We start from the raw sequence: 16165 nt of genomic DNA on the forward strand, positions 1-16165 counted from the left end.
TAAAACCTATCTCCTTATTTTTTTTTTATTTTTTATTTTTTTATAGTTCACTGAGGACTAATGATGCTGTCAGTTTTTTCAAACATTTCCCTGGAACTAGCTTTGGTTTTTAATCGTTATTTGCTTGTTCATTTAATTTCCTTGTAATAAAGTTGCATGATTCCACAAGTAGTCTTGGTGTAAATATTCCAAAATCTGCCCATTTTGGGAAGCGTCTGGATTTGATGTATTTCTTAACTTTCCAAACTGCAAGAGTTTCCTCAAACAAGAGCTATAGACTGGGCTACAAAGGTTGCTGGTTTCCTCTATGTCTTTTGTCATTTAAATAAAACTTGTCATGCTATTCTAAAGTGTCGTTCTTGGAATCCTATTTTTCAAAGGGTAAATTAAATGGTGCTAATGAGGAAAACACAATGCTTTATGTGGGGGCCTCATGTGGAGACCCATCCATAGGAAGCAGAGCTCCACGGTTACATTCAATACTAGTCAAATCTGGTAGAGTTTGAATACAGCAGAAATAGATTCTTTTCTAACTGCAGGTATAATTACTATGCTGTTAAAAAAAAAATGAGTCCTTCCAGAACACGCAAAGCCTTCCCAGTGTGTACCCCTTATTGCAAAATTATTGCTTTGAAGATAGCCGAGTTCTTCCATTGTATCTATAATATTTGATTTCCACTTGAACAGGGGTAGCAAAAATGAGTTTGTAGAATGTCTCTGAGGTAAATTTAGTGAAAAATAAGATTAGTATTAAGTGTTGTTTGAGGTTCTGATTCAGAGTCATTTTTTTTTTTGCCCCTATCAGAGAAAACTTCCTTTCGTACTTGGGGAGTCACAGTAAACGTGTCAGCATCTCAAATTAAAACGAGGCTTATTTATGGACACTTAGGCAAATATCACACATACTGAATGCATTAAGTCTAAATTAAACTGAAACACATTTGGGAAGCATGAAAGATGTGTCTTTTCAATATTAATAAACTTTAATATCAAGAATTATCACTGTTTAGGTACGTTTGATAAAGTCTTAGAAATATTTTTTCCTCTTTTTACATAGCAAACTATGAAACCCCAAATGTCTTCTTATGTATTCAGTAAGTCCTCCAGAATGTGTCTAATCAGGATTTCTCAGCCTTCAATTTTCTCATTTGGCTTGCCACTCTCATTCTCCTATCCTCTCTTCTCTTCGTTATGTGGCCTTAGAAAATGACAAGATTCATATCTCTGTCTGACCGCTGAACTCTGCTAAGTTTAAAATGGCAGCGTTTTTATAAGCGAATCTTGGGGCTGTCACATTGATTTCAGGAAGCCTTGCTTCTCTCTGTCCTCTTTCAGTGTTAATGATGAACGTGTGAGCAGGGACACAGATGCTCTCTCTGTTGACTGAAGGGCAGAGGGCTGGTATGGCCAGAGGGCAGGGGCTGCCAGGAATGAGGAGCAATGAGAAGCAAAGGGGAGAAGAGGTTCCAGATATCACCTTTGGGACTGAGGGCAATTGCTCTTTACAGAGTGCAGTGGGCAGCTCGTTCACACTAGACACGTGTGACTTTAGAGGAAAGAATATTAGCAGTTGGGGACAGATAAAATGGCATCACAGGGCAAATTTTACTCAAGTTTAATGTTCACAAAAATAACTTATTTCTTATTATCCTGATTCATTCTCCCCCCTCCCTCTCTCCCTTCTCTTCCTCCCGCCCTCCCTTCCTATTTCTCTGTCTCTGTCTCTGTCTCTGTCTCTGTCTCTCTCTCTCTCTCTCACACACACACACACACAGAGACACACACACATATGTACATGTGTGCATATCTCTGTGTGTGTATAGTTGTGTGTTTATATTTACCTTCTTTGGTAAGATTGATAAAGTGCAACTGAACTTCCTTACATATATGTTACAAAGTAATAAGTTATTATTTTAACACAGATATATGCTTTTAGTTTCCTCTATTACATTTTACTAACACACATATACAAATAAATTATTCTTCAATTTTCAAAATTGTGAGGTTTCATGGTGGTATCCTACATACAACACCAATGTTATAACTTTCCTCAAAATCTAGTTCTCTTCTGTAAGTACAAACGCAGCACACTATTTCCCAGGGATAACCAGGGGAAGGGACCGAATTCTTCTGAAATCCTCTGAGTTGTAAAGGGCATTCACTCTAGAATGGTGAGGTTTAAAAAAAAATAGCTGCTAATTTTGCTACATTTCTCTTTGCCTTTTATTTCTTAGGGCAGATGTCAGGGATCAGTAGTTTTCTCACCATACTTAAAAGATTTCTGCCCATAATTTTTTCTATGCTCTTGAATGTTTTTATACAAGCATTTTAGGTTATTGAACAATTGTTGAGAGATGATTTAAGGTTGAAAGACTGGTAAAGACCTGCCAAACTAAAAAATTTAGTAATTATTTTTCTTTTTTTTTTACCTAGGGTGGAGTTAAGCATTAATTTTTTAAAGAAAACATGGGAGAACTGTTTCAAACTAAACCATAATTACATGCAACTAGATATGTGGCCCCGATCCTGGAATTTTGACAGATCTTGTAATTGAAATGGCTGTTTTAGAGGCTTATTTAAAGAGAAGCCTGTCAGCCTGATCTCTGGGGTTTAAGGATTTAGGCATTAACCTAAAACAATTAGAAGACAGGTTTTTTTCAAATACGTCCTTCTTACAGAGTTTAGCTTTATAAGTTTATGATGCAGAGAATATAATTAGCTCTAAATATCATAGAGTACATAGACACCCATTATCTGTTTTTAAAGAACACCTTGTGATCTCAACACATGTGAACTGCCTCTAAGTTACTCATCACGTTGTTGCTAAAAATCATTCATATTTTCCAACAATTAAGGAGAAGTTCTTCAGCATTTCATTTCCATTATTGGAAAATAGCATCGCCACAACGCTTCTATGCACATTGACTCTTCAGATATTTGGTACCTCATACAGCTCATACCGTGTCCTGTACCAACTCCGGGGGGCTGCCCAATCCTCCCTTCCAATCATAATATGAAAAGTTACTTCAAAGAGCAGTGGATTAAAGTAACAAACATACAATGTTTTCTAGTCTTTATGAGTCTGAAAACTTGGGTGATTTATTTAGGTGCTGTCAGCTCAGCCTCTCACGAGGCTGACATCAAGACATTCACTGGAGTCCTAGCTGCAGCTGCAAGCTTGACTAGAGTCGATACGCCTCACAGCTAAGAGTGCATTATTAATAGCCCCCCAAGCATGGTGGTGTTTGGCTCGAGCCATCATTTTCTCACTACATGGGCCTTACAGGGCACATCTAGTAACATAGTGGAAAAGCTTCCTTTACAGTAAAACAGGACAACTCAAGAAATAATAGGCTTCTTGTTCTCTTTGGCTTTGCTGCCTCCTTTATATAATAATAAGGTCAGTAGGTCCTGCTCAGACAGGACTGACCATAAATGTTAATTGTCTGGGCTCATTGTGTGCCATCCCTGAGGCTGCCACCTATATTTCTTCCTTAGACAGCCTCAGTTTCTATCTTTTGAGGGAGTAAAGGGTCATTAAGTTTGTTGTCTCTTTGCCTGTTTTACAGTTAACAGATGTACGACTTATGTCTAGTCAAAGCTTCTTTAAGGAACAAGCCATCTGTGTACACACCATTATCGTCACACCAATTTCTCTTGCTTTGCTGTGTGGTGATAAGATGTTCTAATTACAGTGTCTGCTTCCAAGTAACCAGTTACAAGGCTAGAAGATAGCATTTTCGAAGAATCAACTCATTAATGGGTTTCTATTACACAAGTGGTTAAATTGGGATGGCAATTGGCATGACTTTGAGTCCTCTGTAGTACACGCTTGATTAGCTGGGGTGGTCAGGCATGGAGACTTTTAGCTTTAGATCTCTAGAGTTCTGAGAAGAGTAGGTATCGCCCATCTTATTTTCCATATCACTGTAAGAAAATCTACATTTGCATATGGAATAGTGACATGTCAACAACAATATACTATAAAAACAACCGTGGTTCTATAAAATCCTATCACCTACTTCAGGTTGTGTAAATGTACTTTATGATATCTGCACACTTATAAACTCACTTAGCACTGCTCCTCCAAGTCATATGCCTAGTCATAAACCATCGCATGACTAACCAAGATTAATACAACATTTGGTTGCAGAAAGGCAGATTTCCTGAAGAAGGAAAGGTATAAGGGAGTGGAAAATGAGAGAAAATTTGGATGACATGCGTGTGCCAAGGTGTCATGATAAAATATTATTTTGCATGTGAACTTAAAAATTATCACATGAAATAATCATTTTGGAATGGGGTAAACAGACTACAAGGAAACACTATCAAGTTTGCTTCAAAATACCTTTTCAGAATTTTTATTGAAAGACGTATGCATCTTTTCTTCTAATTATTATCAGAAAATGATTTTCATCACTAGGGTGACTTAGTAATTGACCTGTTCATGCTTACACATGTTTGAAAATCTTTTTGCTTTTAATATAAATTCCTTTATTCTGAGTTCAAACAAATTTAGTTACTTCCAAATGTTTTATGGGAAAACAAACTTCAAACACCTATTTTTTTTCCTTTGTTTCCAAAGAGCTGCTCTTACACACAAAACTCGTGTCTTATTCCCAAGGAATGAATCCTTATATGCAAATAAATAAAAGATTCAACTGAAACATAGACATACAAATTAACTCAGTCAGAAAAAAAACACAATTATTGATTAGATCGAAACCTTGATTATGAGTCAGTAGCAAATAGTAAAGCAGAGATAACGAGCCATTGCTAAGTGGAAATAATTTAGCTTGATTATTCCCGCATTTCAAAGAGCTCCGAGATCAGCCACATGCAGACAAATGGTGCCGACTTGTGAATTAAATGCAGTGATGTTATGATTACACTTAAGATCTCACAATTTCGTTTAGTTCCACGGAGCTTAAAGCACATGCTCTTACAAATAATAATCATCCTAGGATTTTATGTTCACGAAATGAAATTATAAATGAATCTTAGACTTTCTTTCAGTTTGCATGTCAGTATTTTTGTGTCCTTACCCATTATGGCTAATATGAATTTCTGTACAAGTGCACTGAGTTGAATGACTCGAGAGAGAGAGAGAGAGAGAGAGAGAGAGAGAGAGAGAGAGAGAGAGAGAGAGAGATGGATGAATGTTTTAAGCCCAATAGAACCTGATTGGTAAGATGAGCAAAGTATGAGATGGTTGGGAGTTTAAGGAGATAAAAATGTCATTAAAATACTTTCCATAAGAAAAGTGTGCTACTCAATCTGTTATGCTTGATCAAGGAATTGTTTGGCACTGTGTTCAGCCTTAACTTTAAATAATAAATTTCTTGGCTTTGCCATGGAGCTGCAATCAAGTTTTACATTTACTTATCTCAGCTTGGTCTTTGTGTGATTGAAAACCATTGTTACCTCTCTGTGGCTGTTAGTTTAATTCCTCAACTCGATCATTTTTGTTGCCTTTTAAAAACTTCATTCGGTTAAGTATGAAACATTTCAAGAAAATAGTGGCTCACTATGCTCGTATGAGAAATTACCTGATTTAATTCACACATCACATGTGGCCCTGGGATTCAGCCAGATGCTGGCCCCTGCACTTCCCAGATAGAAAAGCACTTCTACTCGTAATGCCATGCAACAGAAGGAAATTAGCAGGACCCCACACCAGAAGGAAGGACAAGTTAATTAATGGATTCAGACTAAGGATGTATCATCAGCAAGCAGCAAGATATTTAAAAGGAAGTTTCTTCTTAATATTAAAAACAATATTAGCATGGAAAGCTAGGAAAGACAGAGAGCAGGTGTGCTATATTTCTTCAAAGACACTATCAGATATTTATTTATATTTAGGTAAAGCACAGATGCATACATTCTTGTTTGTGAGTTGAAGCTCCTTTATATTTCAGTAAAGGCCTTGTGTGCTGGGGTGAATATCAATTTTACTGATCATAGCATGCAATATCAATCATGCCTTATGTTCAGGGCCTAACTGTGATTGCTCCTACATCATACAGCTTGCCTTTGTCAAGTTATAGTTCTAGCTCTTAACGCATTCCTTCATCATGGTGTTATATGGGAAGGGTTATTTTTGCAGATCATAGAGGGCTTGCTTCCCGCGTGCTGGCAGCACACGTACTAAGAGATTGAGGCACGGAGATTACAAGGGACATCACACTACTCACCTCTCCTTTCTTCAGCGTTTTCTCAACAGTGTTGTCAGTTTGGATGAAGACTCTGTGTGTGTGTGTGTGTGTGTGTGTGTGTGTGTGTGTGTGTCTGTCTGTCTGTCTGTCTGTCTGTCTGTGTGTCTGTGTGTGTGTATATGTGTGTGTGTCTGTGTGTGTGTCTGTGTGTTGTGTGTGTGTGCCTGTGTCTGTGTCTGTGTCTGTGTCTGTGTCTGTGTCTGTGTCTGTGTCTGTGCCTGTGTGTTGTGTGTGTCAGTAGCAGCAGGTGGTCAGCTATTCTGACAGATATATTAAACCCCAGTCATGTATGTAATTTTAGATGGAAGTAGGAACTAGTCAGGACAATTTTTCAATACCAAGATATCAATTATTAATGAGCTTTATGTTAGTAGGATATCAGTTATGCAGAGGTGTATGTAAGAAATCATGGTGGTATGCTAAAGGACACTAAGATCTTTGCCTGTCTTTGAAACAGAAGCCCTTGAATGGTAGAGAGGAGTGGACGGAAGAATTCTCTTATATCTACAGTGGATAATTTTTTTCTTCATATTTTGGTTCTTCAACTTGTTACTGAGGAAACAACACCATTTCTGTGTACTTTGGACTGCATTTTGTTCCTTCATCGCTATCTGCCTCCTGCGTGTACACATGTACATGCGTACTTACATGCATACATATGCATGTACATTTGGTATCTGAAATGTTCATTATAACTTTTCTAGTATTATCTCTTTGTGTCCTCTGCATTGCTGTCCCTTCACATTGGAACACCCACTTCTCCGAAAACTTTTCCCGATTGTATCTACTCCATCTTTCTCTTTATTGGATATTTTTTAATTTACATTTCAGACGTTATCCTTTCCTGGTTTCCCATCCATAAGCTTCCTGTCCTATTGCCCTCCCTTTCTCCTATAAGGGTGTTTCCCCTCCCCTACCTCCCCCATTTCCCGCCTACCCACCCTAACATTCCTCTACACTGGGGGTGTCCAGCCTTGGCAAGATCAAGGGCTTCTCCTCCCATTGGTGCCCAACAAGGCTGGGCACCAATATATGCAGCTGGAGCCATGGGTCTGTTCATGTGCACTCTTTGGATGGTGGTTTAGTCCCTGGGAGCTCTGGTGGGTTGGTTTTGTCCTTCTTTTATCCTATAGTCTCAAATAGAGTAAGCATGGCTATGTAGGAAATGCTTTACCCAACCTTGTTAAAGCAATGCTTACTCTTCTCAGACCCTGGGCTGCATTGGCTCAATTGATGTCCACCCTCCTGGATCTGACATAGCTTCAGACATGTCATTTCCTTTATCTCCCTACAAAAAAGCATAAAGCCTGATATAGAGTGACTGTATTGGAGCCTTTGTGATCCATATAAAGCACAACTAGGCTGGCTGAATGAGTTCATTCATGTTTATCTCCAGAGGCTACACATTTTACTACAGGAGCACTTTCTTTAAGCTGGTTGTGATTACTGTCCATTGTTTCATAGGGACAAAGAAAGGGAGGTGAGGTCTTCTGAGTAGGGTTGGATGTGGGGTAGAAAAAGATTAAGGAAAGCATTAAAGAATTTGTGACACTTCAAGGACTATATGGTAACAAGGGGTAGAGAGTGACTAACAGAAGCAAAGGTTTCCATGTATAATGAAAAAAGCCACACATGTGTATCAAGTATACATTGTAGATATTTAAGAGTTTCTGTTTCATGGAAGACGAGAAGGACACCGCTTTGGTAAAGTTTAAAAAGGGATTAGGTGCCAGTATCCTTTGATTCTGTGTGTATGTTATAGAAAGATGTCCTTGCAAGTTGTGTAGATGACTAAATTGGTTTCATTCGACATTTCTTTGATCATATTCTCTATGCCTGAGAAGAAAAGGCTTTGAAATGATGCTTCCCAATTTCATTTAGAAACTAGAGGCCTTTATTGTCACTGTCTCGCAACGTGAATTCTCAGGGTCAGCAGCACAAATCGGAGCCTGACTAGAATCCCATTTGGAGGCCACCCACCCTCCTCCAATTTCCAGTTTTCATCTTAAACTCCACCCTACCTCATTGTCTCTTGTTTCCCATAGAGTGTCAGATAATTATAGCTTCACTGTAAAACACATAGGAGAAAAAGTTTCAAATTGGGTCCTTTTCCTGTAAACTCAAATACCCTAAAAACATGAGTTGCAGTTGATACAGATAAAGGTCAATTGCATGTGGTACTTCCTGTGCTGCTCCGAATTCTAAAGCATGCACCAGAGATGGTTCTGCATTTTGTAGAAACGTGTTTCAAGTAGAGATTCCACCTGCCTTCCTCCAATTGCGGGTAAAATTTAGGCATTTAAAACCTATTCCTCAGTCTTGTTTAATCAGCCACCATAACGGTCAGTCCTGTGAAGATCACACTTATCTTTCAGAGAACTTAAGGAATGTTTTCCTTTTCTCTCAGCGATTGCTATTCCTACATTATGTGTTCTGACCTTTGAGAAAGTCAGAACTATCTAAGTATCACAAGGCTGAATTCTGCTGTCTGACTGAACATTCCACATGAAGAAAGTGGTCTTTAATTGGTTTTTAAGTGGTCATCGTTTTACTCAACATTTATTTCCCAGCATTACTGGCTTCACTGTATTTCAGTATAGCATAGAAAATTTGAATCCAAAAGCCTTTCATCAAAAGCTTTGGAGTCAAGTCATATAATATGAGCATTGGTACAATATCCTGGGCAAGACTCACACACACACAAAATATTTCTGAGTAGTGATTGTGTGTTGTTTAACGTTGTGATGGTTTCCCCACTCAGGTGTCAGTTAGCAGTTTTAATAGATGCTAACAGAGGCTCTTGCAGTGTAGATGGCCAAATAATAGGGATTAATTTTTAAAGAATCACTTTGCGTCATAACAGTTTTATGTTTTAAACATCATATCGACAACACAAAAAATTGTAAGTTTACTTTTTAAAATTTAAACATTATTTTAATGCATTAACAAAACAAATTTGAATGGATATGACTTGCCTAAAAAAAGATGAATGTGCAAAATATTTTACTATGTCAATAATTAATAACTTAAATCAGAAAATGGGAAGGTTGGTATTTATTTGTCCATTAATATAGAAAATTTATATTAAGACTGCAAGTAGAATAATAAAAATATTTATGTATTTGTAGTTAAATTATAAACTTCGACATTTTCTTCTCATTTTCAAAGGAATGACTTACAAAATTACTGAACATAAAAATCTACAATGAAATGTGTAACTTCACAAGATTGGAGATTCTTAATCAATAAAAATCCAACAAATCATATCATCCTATAATATTGAATGAAAACTAAAATTCATATCCATTTATTTTTTAGTTTTAAATGTTTTCAACATCAGGATATGCTTTTTTTTCAGTCCAGTCCTTTATTTCCTTTGTGTCCATTAGGCGGTGAATCTGTATTGAATGGGCTCCAGCAGCTCAGGCTCCGTCCCGTTAGTCCTCACAAAGTGGGCTTCGCTGGGTGGCGTGGGCTGGCGCTTCAGCTGAACCCAGGTGCCCTTCTCTTTGGCTTCCTTTTTCTTCTGATCGTTCTCCTTCACCCGCTTCAGGAAGCTGTCTCTGCTCTTTGAGTTCTTGATGTGCTCAATCCGCACATTGATCCTCTTGGCCAGAATCTTGCCTTTAACTTGCTTGTTTACAATGATGCCCACGGCATGCTGGGTGACATTGTAGACTCTTCCGGTTTTGCCATGGTAACCCTTATGGGGCATTCCTTTTTGAACAGTACCCATTCCCTTGATGTCTACGATATTACCCTTCTTGTAGATTCACATGTATGTGGCCAAAGGAACAACCCCAGGATTCCTAAAAGGCCTAGAGAGCATACTCCGAGTGCCTCTCCTCTTTCCGAAAGCCACAAATGAATTCTACGTCATCCTTTGTTACTGTTATTTTGTTTTGAATACAGTTATTATACAATACTTTGGCTAAGTGTGGGGGTATATACCTTTAATTACATACATGGCAGGCTGAGAGAGAAGATTTCTACATTCTGAGACTAGTGCAGCTTACATACTGTGTCCAGAGACAAATGGGGATACATCACTGAAACCTTTACTCAAAACGAAACAATACAGAAAGCAAACAAACAAACAGAAACCAAAAATGACTCCTGGAAATGACAGGGAAGCCTCAGCCATGGTACCTCCAAAACCTGACTGCCTTAAAAAGACCTGAACAAGTTCAATATCAGTAGGCAAATTAATGTATATAATCCCATGGGGCTACTCCCAGGAGTAAAGCCCTAGAGGCAACTAAGGAATGCTGAGAAAAGGAGAAACAGTTGTCCACTGCAATTAGCCCAGTTAGTTATACAACACTAAGTAGTCAGCTGTAAAATCATATACATGCAAGTAACGCTGAATGGCCTTACCAGGTTGTGTTTAAAGCAGGTGTGTAATAACAGGGGAAAAGAGGCTATGAATTTGAGAAGATTCAGGGAACTCGAAAGAGGGAGGAAGTGGAAAGAGACTAGAGGAGACGATGTAATCATGTTTTAATTCCAAAGTCGTCTCTAAATAAAACAAGAAGAGGAAACAACAATTTGGTCCCTTATTGCCTGGAGAGTAAGAGCAATGTTAAGAGACTTTAAATATCCTCCTGCATTTGCTGCCTGTCAATTTTAAGATACACATATTGCCATATCACGTCAACAGAATTACAGAGCTGCTGGAAGTTACTGGCAGCAGCTCAGGTCTGTGGCTGCAGCCGAAACTTTGCACTTGCTTTGTAAAAAGAAATCTGGGATACACCTGAGGGAACAAAACTCAAAGCACCCGGGTGAATGCAGAGAAACCTGGAAGAATAAAGCATTAATGGTTGCTGGTGGGATTTGACTAGGGCTGACCTAGGTCTTTCTAGTCTACATGCAAGAAACCAAAACAGAAGGCTTACATATGGGATTTGAATCATTATTGAGACCAGAGACCTATATTTGCTATACAGAAATTGGGGACACTCAATAACCATAGAAACTGAGGAGAACGACATGCCGAGAATAGCTATATTAAAAATGAAGCCCATTTGACCAGTGCTAGAAACAAATAGGAATTAAAAATTGTCAGAATAACTGGATCGAGGCTAATTTAGACCCTAGACGGATGGTATAGACGTTAAGAGCTTTTGTTGCTCATGCACTGGGCCTGTGTTTAGATCCAGCACTCACATGGCGGCTTGCAATCCCAAAACTTCAGTCCCAAGTTTCAAAGGCTCCAATGTCCTCTTTTGGCTGCTGTAGGCCCTGCACCCACAGACAGGCGAAACACTCATCCATACGCTCATAAAATGAAAGAAAACGATTTATGACATATATCTCTGAAAGTAATCATAATTATTTGAACACATAAACAGAAACGAAAACAATTCTCAAAATGGATTTCCACAAACAGTATTTGGGGTCCTTCTGCATGTCTGTGAGCCTCTAAGAGAGTTAGGGATGAGACAGCAGACAGATCCGCGTTTTCCCCTCTAAAGGAAATCATTTGAGACCTACTTGTCTGCAAAATTTAGGAAACAAGGGTGAAAACTGAAATTGAGAAAAAGGGATGGCCAGGAATCCAGATTCACTCGGTCTTCTGGGGATTCGGGCCACGTCTCACTGCATCTGTAGTACTTACAGTGGGATTTGGCTAAGCTCTATGTCCTATTTGAAGTGGCAATTTGGAGCCCTGGAAACTCTAAATGAATCATTTCACCTGGTACATTTCACTGTAAAGGACAGCTCGAGCTGCTGAAAAAAAAATGCATTGTCCAGCTTAAATGTCAGCAATGAACTTGAGCCAGGAATAGAATTGCAAGCCTGTTTGCCGCTGGGCCAGGGCATACACTCTCAGACTCCTGGTTAGTAACCTTGTTCATCCATCTCAGCGGTCCACTTGCTTTGCCTATGGGGTGACCGCGTTCGCTCTTCTGGTCCTCGTTATTCTATTCACTTGCCACATTTGCTTGGGAAATGAGAGTGCGACCTGCGCATTCATCTACCCTGTCACTTTCACTCCGGCTTCAATGTGCTGGGAGCTGACTTGACAGCAGATATAATTTTGACGAAATTAGAGAATTTCATGGAATGAGTTTGTCTCGTTCAATTTCTGAAAGAGATGCGAAAGAATCCCTTGGCTGCCCCATCTCTCTTTGCCCTCACCGTCATGAGAAAAACAATGGAACAGGCTCTCCAACTCCTCTCCTAGGGAAATCTTTCCTCTAGCCATAGACTATACGCAAGGGATCCCTTAGCCATTTAGAGGAATAAAAACCTCTACAGACATCCCCAGATATACAGTTCCTCACTGCAGAGCTAACCAGCAGGTTTGCTGTTATCTCCAAGGCCAGCACAACCTCACATTATATGCCCTGCTCATGTGTATGGTCACCAGCTATGATGATAGCTCATGCGATATTAATTTTTGCCTCCAAAGTTTCAATTTAAACTTCTATAGGGAAAAGCAATAGCATGTTTTAACATACTAAATTATTGGCCTTCACACGTTTCATTTTTTTCGACAATTTTTTTGCAACAATGGTTTTATTTAATTGTTATACATTCCTTTTAATGCAATTCAGACAGGAATGGGCATTTTTATGTCAATAACATTAAGAAAGAAGAACCAGGAATGTGACTACTTCTTTTTTATTTAGTTAATTTTCTTTAATTTTCAAGATGATTTTTTTATTAAAATTTTTTTTTCAAATTAGGGTCAGCCTAATCCAATAAACACCATAAACAATATAGGCTATTACTTCTGCCCTTGGTTGCCTCTCAGACGTTGAAGAAGTGTCCTATAGGATCCCACACACTTCAGAGCCCTCCCCCCTGAATTCCAAGCTGGATCTAATCTGAAAGTTTTTTTCCTGTGGTTTAGCTGTCAGAATAGAGGAAAGTACTATGTAGGCTGCCAAGAAAGGAAAGAAAAGAATAGCCCTGTGCAGTTGTAAAACTTCTGAACCACAACAATGAATGGGAGAGCAAGGTATCCCTAATGGTACCATGGTGATGTTCAGCTTTCACTGGTAGCCAACAGCTGTCTAATTAAACTCAGGGCCTGCTCAACAAGGGGAAAAATCATGTCTGGTTCTAGACACCTAGCCAATTTCCCTGGACTAGAGAAGTCACATATCTTAAAAGAGAACTTACTACTGTCACTTTATTAGACAAGTGTAATTCCTATCTGTGCTCTAAAACCTATCTTTATACCCTTAGATAAGTATAGTTCTCACCCCCAATTTAACTTCCTTTTAATTCTCATTCTTGTCCAGCAAAAGCACCTTGTATTTTGACAGTGCAACTGTTATCTGTATTTATGAGTATGATAACATTCAGCATAGCTCATCCTGATGCAGAAAGCCCATCCAGGAAGCCTGAGATATCATCCAATGTTAGGTCTTGTTGAATCGATAGGTACAACTACAAGGGATCTTGGAACCTTGACATTCTGCAATTTAATAAAACACGGTTTAACACCACTGTGTAGGTACAAACAATGTTTGAACTTTCACTTCTTAACAATGTCTTCATGACCTTCCCTGGTTTGCAAGTGTCATTTTACAAGGTATAGACGAAAGGTATCATTTCTTACTGAAACTCTTAATTTCAATTTGTCAGGTCAGTTTTTATTTCCTTTACTTAGGAAACTGAAAGAGCTCTAATAACAATAATAGAGCAGATGAATTTAAACAACATTGTGACGCTACACGTGTATCAATTAATAGTAGCCACACAGAAAACACATTGAGGGAGACAAGAGAATTGTCTTAAAGACTCTGCAATGAATTATAATGATTGTAATCTAAAGTTTACTCATGCTAACTTCCAGTTTTATGATTATTATATCCTTTTTTGACTAATCATGAATAACCATAAGAAAGTGGATACAGAATCCAGCTATTGAGAAAGAGAATGAGAGAGGGCTTTGACACTTAGTAGAGAATTAACTCTGCTAGCATTTTCAGCATAATCCTTGAAAGGCTTAATCCTTATTAGTAGAAGGCTCGTTCATTAGAAACAAAAACTGGAAATGGGAATTGTGGTACAGTGCTAGCTGGGGAAGAATGCACAGCAGTTAGAGAACTAGTACTTAACTGACATGAAAATGAAAGCTCTCTATGCCTTGATGGAGAACTTCCTTCCTCCCCAGGATTTTCAGAAAACACTGCTTGAGAGAAGGCAGTATTTTACTTGTGTAACCACTGCAACATGCTGAATTTGGTAGTTACTTATTTTTATAATTCTTATAAGAACCCTCTGTTTATTTTATTATTTTTATGTTATTCTTTGATGTGTAGTCCTCTTTTTGCAGTTTTGGTTTAAGAATTCTGTGTTTTCAACTCTTAGTTTAAAAACAAGGTTAATCAGAGCCTGGTAATAACAGCATACCATATCTTAATCCCATCATTTAGGAGTAAAAGTTTAGCCTAATCAATATAGTAAGACAAAATCACACCAAACATGAAACCAAAAATTCACCAGGACAAAAAGTACCCATGTTTCCAATTAACAACCAAGGAGGCCCAGTAGATCCTGGATTCAATTTCAAGGACAACAAAGCTTCGGTAGCAATCATTTTTCCCCTAAGTGTTCAGTTTCATATTGTGGTTTCACACAACACACCCATAAGGTACAATGGTATACTTTCTCCAAGCCGCAGGAAGTCACAAAGGCGTTATACACAGTACTGAACGACCTACTATGGTATTAGACTGCAATATCAGTATATTAGAAAGAGTAAATTCATTTTAGACATAATTATTTTTCCTTTTCATGGTGTTTTATTTCAAGTGAGGGGCTGGACTGTAACTTGCTCTGCTCTCCTCTCTCCTATAGTTGTCTAGGCCAACCAAAAGGATAGGAACAGTAATTGCAATTCATTTCCTTTCTTATCCTTAACATATTTTCCTCCACAAAAGCTAACACAAAATGGAGAGACAGGAATTACAGTTCGAAAAAATAATTCTAAGGGGGATATTTAGAAAATTAATGATTTGTATAATTCATACCCCACAGGGTTAAGAGTATCTCACCTTTATGTTCTCATTTGAGAAATAGCTACAACATTAAAGACTATACAGAAAAGCCATGTAATACCCTTGGAGCTTATTATATTAATACATTTTATAAATGGGGAACATTGAAATTTCTGCATGTCAACATCACTCCACACCATTCCTGCTGTCCTCCACTTAAAGACTAGTGCTTAAAATGTTCTTTGTTCGAAGGTAGAAAACCATACAGTAAAAACAAGGTTTGTATTCTTAATTCTAAATTAAGACATAAGATGCACAGCGATAGTTCTAAGCCTCCTGTTACTGAATGCATTCAGAGAGCACAAGAAACTTCTAATTAAACAAATGCCACTGGGTACAAAATTTAAAGGCCTGCTCTGAGTGACCCCAGTCATTAATCCTAAACAGAAAATCGATGTGTACAGAATGTTTGCTGATGACTTCTGGTCACTCCCTTTCCCAGTAATACTTAGCAGCCTTTTTGTATGGTGTGCACAGCTCACCGCTGATCAAAAGAAAAAGGGAATACAAAAGAAAGGATCCCTGCATTATCTCTGACCTAATTAATACAATGCGACTATTTTCACAGTGGACCCATAGGCGTCCAAGCAATGCCTTCCTTCAAGTCAATCAATAAACCTTGCGAATCATAAAGCTCGGAGCATAAAATACTAGCTCCCACAGAGGTCTTTAATAATGCAGATCCCGATTTTACACAGTTGAAATATTTACCTGTGTACTAGCTTTTCTAAGATAATCTGTGGTAGGTATGTAGCTTGGCAAACTGAATGTAAGTGCAGGCAGGCATTGTGATGAACAGTTAGGAAGATGTATTCTTTCTTTAATTTTTAAATTTTTTTTATTCACTCTTTTGTGCCTCTTCCTTTCTTCATATTTTCCTATTCCAGCTTTTATTTAAAATGTGGATTAAGGAAGGAGCTCCTGGCTAGG

The 16165-nt window shown here is 38.2% G+C and overlaps 1 protein-coding gene and 1 pseudogene across 1 annotated transcript in view; one reads left to right on the forward strand and one right to left on the reverse strand.

Annotated features, from left to right (window-relative positions):
- Nucleotides 1–16165, forward strand: part of Dcc (DCC netrin 1 receptor) — a 1074495-nt gene that overhangs the window by 855114 nt on the left and 203216 nt on the right. The gene's annotated exons all lie outside the window — the stretch shown is intronic.
- LOC116884890 lies at nucleotides 9601–11209 on the reverse strand (annotated as a pseudogene).

The sequence above is a fragment of the Rattus rattus genome, chromosome 15 (assembly GCF_011064425.1).
Source record: "Rattus rattus isolate New Zealand chromosome 15, Rrattus_CSIRO_v1, whole genome shotgun sequence".
In the NCBI taxonomy this organism is placed as follows: domain Eukaryota; kingdom Metazoa; phylum Chordata; class Mammalia; order Rodentia; family Muridae; genus Rattus; species Rattus rattus.